The 15,705-nt window shown below is 39.2% G+C and overlaps 1 protein-coding gene across 7 annotated transcripts in view; it reads left to right on the top strand.

Moving 5' to 3' along the window:
• Positions 1–15,705, top strand: part of PDE1C (phosphodiesterase 1C) — a 291,755-nt gene that overhangs the window by 145,020 nt on the left and 131,030 nt on the right. The gene's annotated exons all lie outside the window — the stretch shown is intronic.

Genomic DNA, 15,705 nt, shown 5'->3' on the forward strand with positions numbered 1-15,705 from the left:
ATGTCTGATTTTTCTTCTTTTCCTCAAATTCTGAAATGTTTTAATAAATTCACTTTTAAATATTCCAGAAGAAAAAAAGTTTAAAATGTCATTTTTCATGATGTACTGGACAAGATGATTTAAACTTTGACACACATTAAGTGCTTGACTAGTCAAGTCACCAAGCAAGCACTCAACTGGGAAGCAAGCATTTATATTGAAAATAAATCTCCCAAACTGCAAAAGTTTAACTTATTTTAAAAAAAAAAAAGCAACAGAAAACAAACAAATAAGAAAAATGTTTACTTTTTACAGAGAATTTCATTTCAAACAGAGCAATGAAATATAGAGTTTGAATTTAAATACTGTTCTCTTTCCATGAATGTATCAATTCTCTCTTTAAGTTAGCTGTGTTAAGCGTTTAAGCTATTTGTTATGGCCAGTGCAGAGAAATGTAAGGACAGACCAATGCTCCTGATGACATCATATCCATAGTCCTATGTACCTCACACGAAGTTTAGAAGTTTTAAGGATTGCCACCAATACACTTTTGTTTCCATTATTTGAAAGGTGGTTTATAGACAGACTTTTAGTATTACAATTTCTGTTGACATTTCAGTCTTTTACATTTAATATTCCTTTGTCAATAGCAATGAAAGTATAGGGATAGATGAATTTTGTGTTTTCATCTATTTTTCAATAGAAAATTGGATTTGGAGCTAAAGATATTTTCAAAAAAATGTCAGCTTGCTATGTAAATTAACAAACAAACAAAACATAAGAACAGCTGCCCAAAAATTTTGACCAAAATGTTCTTTTGAGTTGATAGCAGAGCTTTCCTTATTTGGATCATTTTTCAGTATTACTAGAGCCATGCTTGGAGGTCCCAATTAGAATCAAGCACGTGCAGTGCCAAAAATGCAACAACGTGTACTGATGTGCACTGTTCCTTTCCTGATAAGTTTACAATGCTACAAAATCAGCTTTCCAGATTTTCTCTCTCCTTTTACAATATTATACCTCATGAAAGAAAAGAGATTTTTAAAAGCCTGTATGCACTAAATGTTGAACATTTAGTGTCCAAGGCAGAGCTTAAAACCCCCCAAAAGAACAAACTTTGAAAACTTTCATATCAATACATACTTCATTTCTGTGTATTACATTTGCTCCAACCTTAGTATTACTTCCTATTTGAAGACAGAGACTTCCACAAATGCTATTTGATAAGCAATCCAGCTACAATAAAGCTGCAGTGCCATCAATTCATTGCATTATCAAAAGGCCAATTTCTTAATGCATTTGAACTGTAACTTCTTGTAGGCACAGCAAGGAAAGAACTAATTCTGATGAATGACATTTACAGATAAAATTAAATAGACTACTCTGGAAAGGTATATTGGCATTTGCTCTTTGCTTTAACTATAGAATTGTTTCATGAAAAAAAAGAAAAGATTGAGAGCCCAATAACAATTGGCTTTGCTTAATATTGTCTTATCCTTGCTATAAATATTTGCCAATATCAGATTCACAGGACAAAAAGCTCACAGACTCATCAAAGCTCATTAGTGAACATACCAAGCTTTGAGATTCTGAAATGAGGCAGGCATTAAAAGATGTTAAATAAGCTTCTTCATTATTTAATATTACTGCAACATACTTTCTATCCACTTTCTTTATGGATTTTGCATACAGAAGGTATAGTTACAAGATGTATTGGAAAATTAATATAGTTCATTTCTGTTTTTTCTTCACAGATAAATAATATATGTCATTTTCTGGGGGGCAGGATGGTCAAGTGAATAAGATACAGAGCTAAGAGCTGCAGCATCTGACTTTCACTGCTCTATCCTTCTTGGTTCATGGCAAGATCATAAACATCAGTATTAACAGAACCCTAATATTTTTCACCTACATATTTGAATACGTAAATTAACTTCCATTAATATTTTTTTAATTTATTTGAGCAGCAGAGCACGTGCTGATTTCAGCACCATGTTTTAAGGCCCTACAGTTGAAAAACATTGTATAAGCCATCTGTCTGAGCTCTAGAATCCTCTTTATGGGACACTGGTGATGGAGTGTCATTTGAAATTTGCCTCCAGAAAATCACAGGACTTACCAGTATTAAAATTAACGAACTCTCGGCTCACAGAAAACTAGGGAATATTTTTTCTATTTTCAATAAAATGAAAATGTCTTACTTAACAATAAAACAAAACCTCACAATTTTTCCTATTCACCTGCATTATCATTGATAAAATAGTCTCTATTTCTTGTTGTATAACAAGAAAAAAGAATATGAGAATATTGCTAATAATTTCAGTTAATTATGTACTACTGTGTTTAAGACCACAGTGCCTTATCCATTCACTGAAACTGATTTATATACTGCTAATCTAGCTAGACTCTTGACATAGCTTCTGTCAGGATTTTCTTATAGTCCACAGTCATAATGTGTCCAAATTTACCATCTTTGTTGAACTTCTAAAGTTTTGGTTTCTACTGACAAAAACCCTCAAAATCATACGAAAGGAAGTGCTTTACTTTTTTAATGTCTGTCTTCATTCTGGAATGGTAAAATTTTGTGTGGTTTTGGTTTTTTTTCTTGATACTTCTCTGTTCAGACAGGCATGTTCTTGACAGCACTTAATACAAAGGAGGCCATGTTGACCCTCAGGAGCTTGAGAATGCTTTCTTCCTCCTAGCTCTGGTGGGCACTGTGGCCGTGTTCTGTTTCTTGTAAAGATAAGACTTGCAAGCCATCCTTCCCCTTGTGTCTGAGCTCCCACACAAAGGACACTCTAGTGTGGACCAGAAGGTACTTTCTAGGAGCTATGTGGCCCATCAGTCCAGCAGTATGTGAGAACACGTAACTCTTCTGGTCTGAATTTCTTCTGCTGATTAGACCCATTTAGTCTGAATTATTTCTCTGTGCCCTGCTCTTGGCTTTTGAGGTGTGGGCTGTTGCACACATTAGCAAAACCAAGACCAGAAAAAAGGTACTGAAGCTGTTTGGTAGTAGGATCATCATCATCATCATCATCATCATTTCACTGCTGCAAATGTTAGCTGCCACATGTACCACAAGAAAAGCCTGCCTTTGGAAACAGGAACATTTCTGTAACTTTTCAGTCATCTCATTTAACTTCTATTTATGGATAGTGTTTGTTATGCTTAGATGTATGTGTAGGCAATATCTCCTTTACAATATTGAAGAAGTAATTTCTGTAAGAGTTGTAGTATGTGTGATAAATAACTTGTTAAGTGTAGTTCAGAGACTTTCTTACTAATAATTACTGATGAGCCATTTATGATTTCTTCAGAATCACTCATTATTGTGAAATCATTCCTGAGGTAAATATGCATAATTCTTTGTGAGGTAAATGTTCATAGACTGTTTAATACATATGTTTGATATCACTATTGATTATAAGCTCATGTACCTTGTTGGAACTTTCAAAATAATTGTGTTTGTCCCAGAGCCCCAGCACCCTCAGTGATATGGTTATGTGAGAAATCCTTGGGAAGGACAAAGATTTTAGCACCTACTTGTGGAAAAAAAAAACAACAAAAAAAAAAACCCGGAAAAATGCAAGTTTCAAAAAGCTTAAAACCTAAAGCAAATGTTTTAAAAAAAGAAATGAGAATTTTAATGATAAAAAGCAGTGGCTGGTGCTAGAAATGATTATTGAAGGGTGAAAGTATTTCAAGACATTTAGTCTCATTTGGGTCCTGGCCATGTAAGGGTGAATTTGGATTGAAAGGGCTTTTGTCATGGTTAGTATGGAGGTCCCTAGCTGTAGGTTTAGAAAAGTCTTTGTGTTAGAAAAGTGCAAGAGGGAGGCTGTCTACTCCCTTGTGTCTCACATTTTTGTGGGAGAATCTCTGAGCCGCTAGCTCATGGGACTGCTCTGTCTGGGAGAGGTGCTTGAGGGGCGCCTGTCTTCATCGATACCTCTTACCTCCTCTGTCTCACAAGCTGGCTGGCTGATGTTAGTGGTCTTCCCTGCACCTGTACAGAAAATTATGACCTCTCTGAAAAAGAACAGAGTGAATTTCTTCTCTTCATCACCTTTACCAAAGTGTGCAGAGCAATCCTTCAGGATGCAGTTTGAGCTTGGTTGCTGCTTGTTTCACTGCAGGACCACAGAAGTGAAGGGTCCAGGTACAAAAAGTATACCTAATTTTCAGTTTTGATATATCTGACTAACCAATTCAAATTTCCATTACTTTTAATTAATGCCCTCCCTCCCCCACACCCTGGCCAGCAGGCTTGGAGGTGAACAGGAAAGGAAGTGTATATTAAGAACAACTACAAAGGATCCTCATGATTTATTTAAGAGCCCTGTCCTGAAGAATTGACATAGTAACCTTGGCTGTGACCTTCCTTGTTGCTGCTGCCTGTTACACAGAGCATTTCTTGAATTAATCTGGTGCTCTGACTCAGTGGTGCTGACATGGTAGACCTGCTTTAATCAGTGGCGGAAATTTGCACTCACTTGCAAGCTGGTGTGTAGGCTTTTCCTTTTTTTAATAATGTGTTCTGAGATGTGTCATCTCTTAGCTACTTCCCTAGTAGTAGAAGAAAGCTCGAGGATTTTCCCTGCTAGGACCACTCAGCAGACCCTAAAAACAGAGGAGGTTAATACTCTTATTTATGCCCAAATCTAGTAGTGTCATTTAAATCAGAGAAACTGCTCTGCATTCAGCAGCTACGTCCGTAAGCACTGGCAAGACTGTGACAAGTGTATGTGGAGGTACACTTGGATTTTCGTTATTTTAGTCTTCAAGGATTACTGCACAGTCCACTCGCAAAACAACAGGATACAGAACCGTGTATGTAAGTATCGGTAACCATGGGTTTTCTGCCCATCAACTGCATCTTGATTGAAAAGTGACTATGAGCTAAATACACCATGATTTTCTTAGGTTCATCTAATAGGTGTGGTTTGCCTGGGCAACACCAAGCAAAAAGTGGAATGCTGCTTAGCATTCCCATGCAGTCTTGCTTTTAGCTGTTTAGTCCTGATACACAGTAGACAGTTTCTCACCCTCCAGCACAGACCCTGCCTTGAAGCAGGAGAATCAGGATTGAAAAAATGAATGTTTTTTTCTTAAGGCTTATGAAGGACTGTTAGAAAACCATCAAAACAACCTCCTCCATGTGAACTGAACCAGATTTAAGTTGGCAGAAACCAAATGACAATCCATAATTTACTCAGCTCCCTCACCCATCCGTTCCTCCGCACTTAGAAAAACCTTAATCAAAATATTTGAAGGTAGTTGACAGCACTGAAAGTGAGTAGCTTCAGTCAAACAAAAAGAAATTGGTGTGCTGTTTCAGATCCTTTGCTTCTATAAATGGACAATCTCAGTAAACTCCACTGGAGTTTAGTAGTGTTACACTGGCTGACAATTCAGTCATTTTGCTTTGTACTAATTATGCATTAGGCACTGCCTTAAGGCTATTCCAGCTTCTTGGTGTAAATAGGTTGCAGAGTTTTTGGTTTAAGAGTGCAAAATACTGCAGATAAAACTGTCACTATAAACTCAGTCATTGAATAGCTAGGAAAAGGGAATTGGCTGCTATTAGGGATAGTTATGTACTGCCCAGAGACTTGAAATATTTGTAGGAGTTATCTCTGCCAGAGGACTTTACATTTAGTGGCTGAACTGTGTGTTCTGGTAAGACACATGATGAACCCTCCTGGCCACATCTCTAACTCCTGAATCCAGCCAGAACCCAGGCCTGAGCACTGCCCTTTTTTCACCCAGTAAATATTAATATGACTCATGTCTGCTACTTTTAATAATGTAAATTGAAAAAAAAATTACTATTAATGTAGCTGAACAGTTACAGTTTATCTGATTTATATGGGCTAGAGTGGTAAACATTTTAATTCATAGCTGTTTGTGTAACTGCATAGCTTTTTTCTACCTTTTGTCATTTGTTCCTTAATTTATTGTTATTGTTTTATTCTAGTTATCCATTTCAGATGGCAAATGTTGAGTCACGGGGACATGTTTATGATTTATTTCATGGATATAAATTTATGATAATGCAATAATCATCAGATATAACATGAATTCATCCAAGTCATATGACTGTACCTTTTCACTTAAGGTAAAAGTCAAGAATGCTCATGGATAGAAGTATTGCCTTTGGATTTCCCCCTCGAAACAAGTAATCATTAAAATTAAGCAACAGAAACCTCATGTGAGCCCTAAAACAATATCTACCAAATAATGAAGAGAGGGAAAAAAGTCAGTTCCTTTTTCCTTAAAAATGTTCAGCAGAAACCCATCAAGTTTCTAACAGATCATCTATCCTAGTGCTTCTGCTGGGAAATGTCTTTAGTTATGGATGTCAAAATAGAGATGCAGCTTGTGCTACTGGGTATACTCTGAAGGCACAATAATAGCATGTTACTGAGATAACAGATTCATGATTATTTTCCGCCTTCCTTCATAATGTGATGTGCGTGTTTTTATGGACATGTATGGTTTATTTACATCCTCAATTTCTATCCAAGTACATTAAACATTTGGTCTGAAAATTTCCCATATTCATGATATATTTTTCCTTGGGTAGCAGGTAATATCTGGTGAATGACAAATAGTCACACCTTGGACAGGCAGGGAACTTTTTCTCATATGAAGCTGTTCTTTTCATGTGCCTTCTATCTTTTCACTGACAAAACATAAATATGCATGCACAGAACTCATGCAGGCTCAGACTACTAGATTCAGGGGACAAGGAACACCACTGTTTGGAGAGAACAATTCTCTCTCTCGAGGGATTCTTTGTCACAGTGAAGCAATGAAGCTTTCGGCTTGCCATTTGGAGGGGAGTGAGGATCCCTCCAGCCAAAAATGGTCAATGCACAGGGAATATAATTTATCTGGTCCCAGATACTGTAGAAGTGAATATTTTTTCTTCTATGAAATCCATCTCTTCCAAGGACATTACTTGAAACTCTTGTCCCATCTGTAGTTATCAAAATTCTGTTCCTGAACGCAGCTGCAACAAACCCAGTACTGAGCAGCAGGAGTCCTTTCATCAGGTAAGAGCAAGTGGAAGTTAGCAGGGGAGGGATGGGCATCCTTAGAGAAGGCTAGAGCTCCTCCTGTCAACAGTGTGTGAGGAAGGGCCCATATATATATAAAAAAAGGCTGAACTCCACAGCCTCTCTGCAAATTCTAGAAAACATATTTCAACTTTATATAGAGATTTAAAGCAATCATGGGAAAGGTCTGAAGGAAGGCAGATGTGTTGGGTTTGGCTCTTGTGGGCTTTAGGAAAAGATCTGGCAGCACGGGGAAAACAAAGTGACATCCTGACGATCAGAAAGCCCATCAGGAGACCCCAGGCCTCTCTGACTTCCATGCCAGCACCCCACACATTGGCCATGTACGTGCCAATATGTGCACAGCATAAAGTATAAATAGACATATGGCACTGCAGAGCAGGAGTGTCGTGCAGAGCAGACATCACCGGAAAGGTTAGGACCACAGCTCATCGTTCCCTCCTTGGCATCAGCCTTTTGTGCACAGAATATTCCCATCATGCCTGACAGCAGTACGTCCTTCTGACAGATGGGTGTAAATGTGTGCAGCTTGGAAGCCTAGCTGAGCATCAGTTATGTTTATTCAAGAGTAGCCCTGCTGACAAGGAGAGGGGTGAAAACTTATTTTTTCATGAGGGTCTTTTTTTGCCTACAGTTTACCTAATAGGTTGTCATCTCTTTGCATCTTCATCCCTTTCTCTGGAGTATTGCACAAAGCAGTTGAGGTAGTTGACTGTCATTTGGTTGGCTTAACCCTGGATGATAGAAAGTGTGGTAGCTGAAAAAATAACTGTGACAGGGCTTATAACCAGCCAATGAATGTGCCAGGCACTTTCCTGCTGTGTGGATCCTGCCTTGGAGACCCAAGGGAAGAGGGAAAAGGAATCAGATAGGATCAGAATGGTGGCAGGCTTATGTCACCATAGGGAGACAATTTGGCTTCCATAATTTAATCCTACATCTTCCTCAGTTTTGCTTTCAGACAAGAATGCATATTCATTACTCATGCAATGAACTAACAACAATGATAAGCAAAGGGCTTAATAGGCAGTGCTTTCTGGAGTTGCAGAAATAATGTTCCCTGAGAAAAAAGATAATAGTTTTGAAGATGGACTTAGTCCTTCTGCATTCTAAATCATCGTGCAAAGCAACATATGCTGTTGTTCTAAACTTGCTTGTCTGTCTGTATTGTTCTGGGAAAAAAAATAGGATGTTGAAGAGCCTCTGAATATGCTTATCATGTATTCAACATTGTTGTTGTAGCAGGATTGGATCCATGCTTTTTCCTCTTTTCTCTTTATTTTTCTTAAATCCTGGAATGTGATGTAGCAAAAGAAACAGATTTTTTTTTGAGAAATTGTTTGTAAAGTGAACAGTATGTTCAGCAAATTAACATGCATTTACTTTAGGTAGGTTGTTTATATAATGCCTTGTCAAAATGGTGTCACATTCTTCTGTGCTGTGTTCAGACTAGATGATTTTTACACTAGTCTCTTAGCATATTTCACTGCAGTGAATGTTTCTCTTAAATTTATTTCTTATTATTTTCTGAGTAACAAATATGCTCTGAGAGGGTTCACTGCAGCATAGAACTCCAACAGATCAACAGTGCTTTCTTGGAGTTACATTTATTACAATTCTTGAACTCTCCTTTTTTCCAGTAAAACAGTACTTTGACTACAGATCTGTTTCTCCATCTTTACAGGCTATATTGTTGTTGCTCACCTCTTCTTAACTACCCATGCCTAACAGTTCAGTTTAACAGTGCCTGTGAAAGATTGAAGTGTTCCTACTGAATAAATGTTGTGCAGCTGTGGACATTTTATGCCCAGAAAAGTCCTAAGGCTTCCTATTTAGACAAATGGTATTCTGAAAGCAATCACGCTTATTCTTTGCCAACACCCAGTTCTGGAAGGTAACAAATAGCACTTTGATCCTGCCGGGATCAGCCTTTACGGTGCCATATGCCAGCCAATTATCTCAGTGTCATTAGGCACAGAACGAGTGTTTCCCACATGCCCAGATCATGCAATTAGTGTACTTACGTGAAATGGGATTGCAATATAGCAAAGAAGACTCAGGAGGTAGACCTATCTTGTCCAACCAACTTTCAGTTTGCCAGGAAAAAGCAGCTATACTGATGGTGGCTACCACAACCAGAAGTGGAAGCTTTTAATTCTGTGTAGATCTGTGTCCTTGAATCATAGAAAAATTTAGGTTGAAAGGGACATCTGCATATCATGTATTCCAAGCTCCTGCTGTACCTCCTGCTCTCCCAGATATGATGTCATCCACAGTCTTGGAAAGGATGTGTTGCATCTAATACTACCAGCCACCGATAATGATCTTCAATAGCACCACCACCACCACATTCTTGGTGTCTTGGGTCTAGCCATGGCTGTGCAGCACTTGGAGTGGGCTAATTTCTCCTGCCTTTTGATTGAATTTATAGCATGTTTTGAGAGAAGTACATTGTTGTGGCTGGACCGTCCAGTACCCAAATTTAAAGGTAGTCCAGGAAGATCTGCAGCAGCATGGGCACAGCCAACGTGAGTTGAGGGTTGATGCACAGCAACTAGGAAAACCTGGTGCTTTCCTGAGGTATGCTGGCATTTTTGTGATTTGTCGACAATCCTCACTAGCATTCTTCCTCCTTCCGAGTTGCTTTTTCCTCATCTCTCCCTGGATACTATCTGGTTTAAGGAGACCAGTTTAAGGAGATTTATATTTATGGGGGAGGTATAGGATCTGGGGGAAGTCTGGGGATTTCTAGCTGCTGTCGGTGTTACAAGAGAGGAATTTAGATTAGGTGAAAGCTGTAGCTGAATGACTCTGAGGTGCAGGAAGAACGAAATGTAACCATTGGTGCAGGATGCAGTCTGTGAAATGCCATCTCCACCAGCGGATCCTACATCTCACCTAAGGGAACCCAGTAGATTCAGCCTTTTGATCACAGAGTTTTGTGCTGAAAAGAGTTTCTGAGAGAAAAGGTTGCTGAGCATGTTTTGATCTTTGCTTACTTCCATGTTCAGAGTGTAGTTATTGAGGAACTTTTTCTGTCATTCTCTTAGAAGTTGCAGCAAAATTTAACCTGAGGTGAATTAAAAATCTGAAGCTATTATGAACCATTTGATGAACTATGAAGGACAGGCAAGTCTTCCTGGTCTCCATCTTAAATCATTGGAAGGGAGGGAGAAGGTGTTTTGAAGAGCTACACAATGTTTCTCCTCCTGCTCCGATTTGCCCTCTGGAAGAACCTTCTATTTCCCACTGTTTTTTGGTGATTATGCTTAGTATGCCAAAGCCAGCATTTGTAAGTCCACTCCCAGGCTTCATGACAGACAATTGCCACTGCTCTGCTACTGGACTGGCTGGGTTGCTGCAAGAGAAGGCATGGGCTCATTGTTCCTCCAATGGATCTCCTCTTTGTCAGCATATGTTGATTTCTGCTTTTCTCTGAGCTGTTTGCCTCTTACTTAGATGTTTGATAATTGAAGGCTGTTGTGTATAAATGAGCAGTTGTATTATGATTATTTATTGCGTAAAGCTCCATTTATTCCCACGTTCCCAAAGAACATCTTAATTTCCTGTTATGCTTCTGCATCTGTTCCTCATTATAGTGTTTTCTAGTCAGATGTTTTGGTTCTTGGAAACGTGCACCCTGAGTACATCTATTTCTTTGTGCATGGGGAAGGTGCATAAAGGAAATCCTCTGGGGTTTTAAAGACATAGTAAGTCAAGGTGGGTGTTTCTGTGAGTATTTCAAACACCAGGTAACTACTGGCCTCTCCTTACTTTCTCTTTCAATGACGGCTGTTAGATATAACAGCCTTTTAATGGGGCCAATACAAGTGTCCTCTCTGTGATGTTTGAAAATAACCTTTCTGAAAGTGATGATATTTTAGGAGCTGCTTGACAGAGATGTTTTTTCCAGAGGCTTACTCATAAAAGTAACCTCAGTGCTGTCAATAAATATAGCTGTCTGAGAGAGCTTTGGACTATGAAGCTACTACTACTCTAACAACAGCAAGAAAAAATGAGGCTTTCCTAGAAGCTGAAGCTTATGTGTGTGCTCACATGGTGTTTCCTGAGAGGTTAGAGGCAGCCCTCTAACAATGAAAGGTGTTACTCCTCTCATCATTACGTAGTTCATTCTCCCCACTTATGTACTTCTAGGGAATGATTATTATTAAAATATCCCTCTTTCTGCTCTTCTAATTGCTTCTTACTAGGAAAATAGAACTCCTTAGTGCTTGTTCACTTGTTGTAAGGATTGGACTCAAGATCATTACAGAATTATTCCTCTGCTTTAACAGAGATGTCAAACCAGTATTTTTCTCACCATTACACAGTGAGGAGCTTTTGAAGGCTGGTCTTGTCAAGCTGTGAGAGTGATTTTAAAACTAACAGGAATGTAAATGATATAAAACTTTTCTCATTTGTCCTGTCTATGAAAAGCCAGCATGCATTTATACATGCTGCAGACTTGTTTTCAAATCTTTTGTTCCATCACCTAGGGACTATAATAATTATTTCTTTCTGAGAAGTAATCATCTGAATGACTGACTTCCATCTCTTTAGTGAATCATTCGGTCATTATGTCCTACATATACAGGGGAGACCACTGAATGTCACCAACTCTAACCTGACAACAAGTACAAAGCAGAAGTAAACAAAGTATTGGTAAAGAAAAATTGCTTGCTGATGAAATTAATTATATCTAAGCTAGCTCTTCTTCATGTTAATTCCACATCGCCACCCCTCCTTGCTTTGAATTCAGTGCTCTCATCTTCTGCTACTGACGCATTTGCTATCCTTTTTCTCTGGTTAAATTTGTGTGACTAATTAGGTTATTTTGGGTTTATTTTCTTTAATTCTATTACTGAAAAGAAATATCTGAAGGCGGGGGGAATGACTTGTGGTGCCAAAGGAAAAGTTTTGCTTAACATGAAAACAAACACTTTGCTTCTGGATCTGTTCTGCTCTTCCAAAAACACAGTGGACTTCTTTTTTCAGATGGACATGAAAATATTTTACTTTAGAATAAAAAGTATGGGCTTGACTTGCCAGAAATTTTTGGTTACGTTTTTGCTTGCTTCAGATTGAATGGAATTTCACATCAGTTTTCTTGCTTTGGAGCAACAATTAAGTGAAGTAATTCTCTAGTCAAAGGGATTTCCCTGCTCTTCTCCTGATAATTCACCCACACACTTATAGCGCTACTGACAGGTTACAGGAGCCTCCTCCTCATCCATTTCACCTATTCAGTCACTTACTTCACAATGTCTCCATGTAGCTCCTCAGGATCTACTTTGACCACTCTTAGTTCATCCTACTTTTTTGTAGCCACAAAACTGAAAAATCTGACAGACATGGAAAGTCCCCTCTTTCTCAGCTACAGGCTGAGGAGAGGTGTGCCTATGGTGCAAGACTCTTCACAAAACACCACCTTAGGTGTGGTCTGAACTCAGGTGGGCAGTCATCCTTAGCAGAGAGAGGGCATTCAGCTCTGTCTTGGCCCAATTTGTGCTTCACCGCACCTAACATCTTGTGTGGTCATGTTTTGCAAGGAGAGGTCCTGTCCTCTGGAGCACGGGTTGAGATTTTTGGGTCTGTTTCACCTGAAGGTGAATAAGGAAAACATTCCACAGTGAGGCACTGGCTCCTCTTGGCAAACTGAGACATATTTCTGCAACCTCTTAAGAAAGAATTCCCACTGAATTCATTACATGTGCTGCACCTGGGTTTGTTTCATGCCTTAGTATTTTTCTATATGCAATTCTCCAAAGTGTTTTTCTCCTATTAGTATTTCCCTTTCTCTCCTTTAGAGTCCTTCTTTTTATGTTACTAGGCTGTCTTTTTTTACTAGACTCACTTTCATATACTTGTGTATTTAACTGAGAAAGCAAATTTATAGATCTTTGTAATGTTAGGCAACCTGTCATTGCAGCTTTTAGTCAAGTGTAGATTTAATGACCTCTTTATTTTATATTAATCAAACCATAATCTAGCTTCTTCCATCACTTTAGTCATAAATCTTATTGTTTGGAAATAATAGGAAAATTTCTTCCTTTCTCATCTTGTGTTAGCTCTCTAATAGTTTCTGGGCATTTAGTACTTATATATCCTATTTTTCTAATTTAATTACTTTGCTTTCTAATTTTCCGTGATGTGCTCCCTCTTTTTAATTTCACTGAGTAAACTATACAGCTCTTTGTAAGGATAATTTGTAATAAGAGCTTATGATCAGGAAAGAGACTCTCTGAAATGACATTTTAGGTTTTCCTTATTTGTTCCCCATCAGTGTCTTCCTTATCAAAACACTTCCACATACCAGTGGAGATATTTTCTGTTGATCAAACTATGTTGTTTTGGCCTTCTTCTTTCTGCCTTGCTATCCCTAGAACACGGTGGTGCAAAGACAGCTGTTGAGATTTCAGGAATGCAAATACACAAGATAATTTCTTGTTGCACACCTTCAGTTTTCCTGTACACCTAGGGTCCAGCTAAAACTTATAATTTTCTAAGTCAACAAAAGGAAAATTAATAGATTCATGAAAAGTCAGCAATTAAGAACAGACTTTGAAGAGTAAGGATGTTCATACACCATTCCACATTCAAGTGAACACTCAGGCATAAATTAGTGAGATGCACACCAAAAATCTGTGTGTGACAGACATCAACTTCAACACGGCCTGAAAGGCGGGTTATTATCTGGAAAACCACCAACTGCACGTCAGGTATTCTCAACACACTTGTCCAACTTCTGGAGGCATCCAGCCAACCCACTAGGTTTTGATGGGAGTTGTCTCACGACAAAATGTCTTGCTGTGGTTCTGATGAAAGGTATCTCAAAACTGGTATGCTCAGTCGCTGATTACTCTGCTGTTCCTTTCCTGTCACAGGTACAGCTGCATTCCTCAGAAATATATGGTGTTACTGAAATTGGAAAGATAGTAGGTATTACTTCAAATCTGTTTTATATTCCACTTCAAAGTGCATTTAGCTAAAGTGGTACATACCTGATTCTGGAAAATTCTCAAATATTTATAGAAGATGGATCTGTGGAGAGGAGAAAGTGCAGAAATGAGAGGTGTGTCCCTCTCCAAGTCTTTCCAATACCATTTCAAGTAAAAGACATGTGGAGGCTAGGAATGGCAAAGGTGGGTTAACCTGAGTATGCTTAATCAGGTAAAGATCTGATGTAAAAAACACCATTCCCTTTATTTCTGGCAGGGCGTACTGAATTCCTGCCACAAAATACCTATGACTTTGCATATATCTGTAAGGAAGTATCTCAACTCTGCTATTCCCTTTGTGACTGTCATTTATAATGTTACATTATCGTACTGTCTAGCGAAGTGTTTATGGAATTTCTTCTTCAGGAGAGAGAAGAAGCAGAATCATGACACTTCTATTGAAATCTGCTTCCTCAAATATCACACTATAAAAAGAACAGACTTTCTTTAGATAGGTGAGCAATGTGGGAGAGCCGAAAGACATTAACCATGCAGGTGCTGGAATGGGGACCAGCACAGAGTACCCATTAAAGACTTGCCATGCACTATAGGTACTCCTGTGAGTTTTGAGGGCATCTCTAACTCCACCAAACCTCACTTGGCTCCTCACAGAGTCACATCTGTACCCCATGCTGCATGGAGGAGAAGGACCTGGGGGTAATTGTTGACAGCCGACTGAACATGAGCCAGCAGTGTGCCCAGGTGGCCAAGAAGGCCTATGGCATTTTGGGTTGTATCAGAAATGGTGTGACCATCAGGTCCAGGGAGGTTATTCTCCCTCTGTACTCGGCACTGGTGAGACTGCACCTTGAGTACTGTGTTCAGTTCTGGGCCCCTCACCTCAAGAAGGATGTTGAGGCTCTGGAGCGTGTCCAGAGAAGAGCAACGAAACTGGTGAGGGGGCTGGAGAACAAGTCTTACAAGGAGTGGCTGAGAGAGCTGGGGTTGTTTAGCCTGGAGAAGAGGAGGCTGAGGGGAGACCTTATTACTCTCTACAACTACCTGAAAGGAGGCTGTAGAGAGGAGGGAGCTGGCCTCTTCTCCCAAGTGACAGAGGACAGGACAAGGGGGAATGGCCTTAAGCTCTGCCAAGGGAGGTTCAGGCTGGATATCAGAAAAAAATTCTTCATGGAAAGAGTCATCGGGCACTGGAACAGGCTGTCCAGGGAGGTGGTTGAGTTGCCTTCCCTGGAGGTGTTTAAGGAATGAGTTGATGAAGTGCTTAGGGACATGGTTTAAGGGAGTGTTAGGAATGGTTGGACTCGATGATCCAGTGGGTCCTTTCCAACCTGGTGATTCTATGATTCTCATGAATACATAGAGTGATCCTTTCATTTAGAGGTGTGTTGTGCTGCTAAACTGTCTGCAAGGAATGATGGTTCTGTCTTGCTGTTCACATTAATTTCTCTCACTTGGTGATCTCTGGTTTCTAGGAGTTATATTATTGGTGTAATAAACCCAAGGAAATTACTAGAACTGGAAAAGGGAACTTCCAAACTGAAGTTAAATGCTTGATACAGGACTTCTAAAAGCTCTGTGGGAGCTTGGGATGGAAGTGAGGCCAGACAGGCAACCACATAACCATCCCAGGGGGTGGCAAAAGCTCTGCTTTGTTAGCATCAAAAAGCATGTCTCCATTT

This window comes from Cuculus canorus, chromosome 2, assembly GCF_017976375.1.
Source record: "Cuculus canorus isolate bCucCan1 chromosome 2, bCucCan1.pri, whole genome shotgun sequence".
Lineage (NCBI taxonomy): Eukaryota > Metazoa > Chordata > Aves > Cuculiformes > Cuculidae > Cuculus > Cuculus canorus.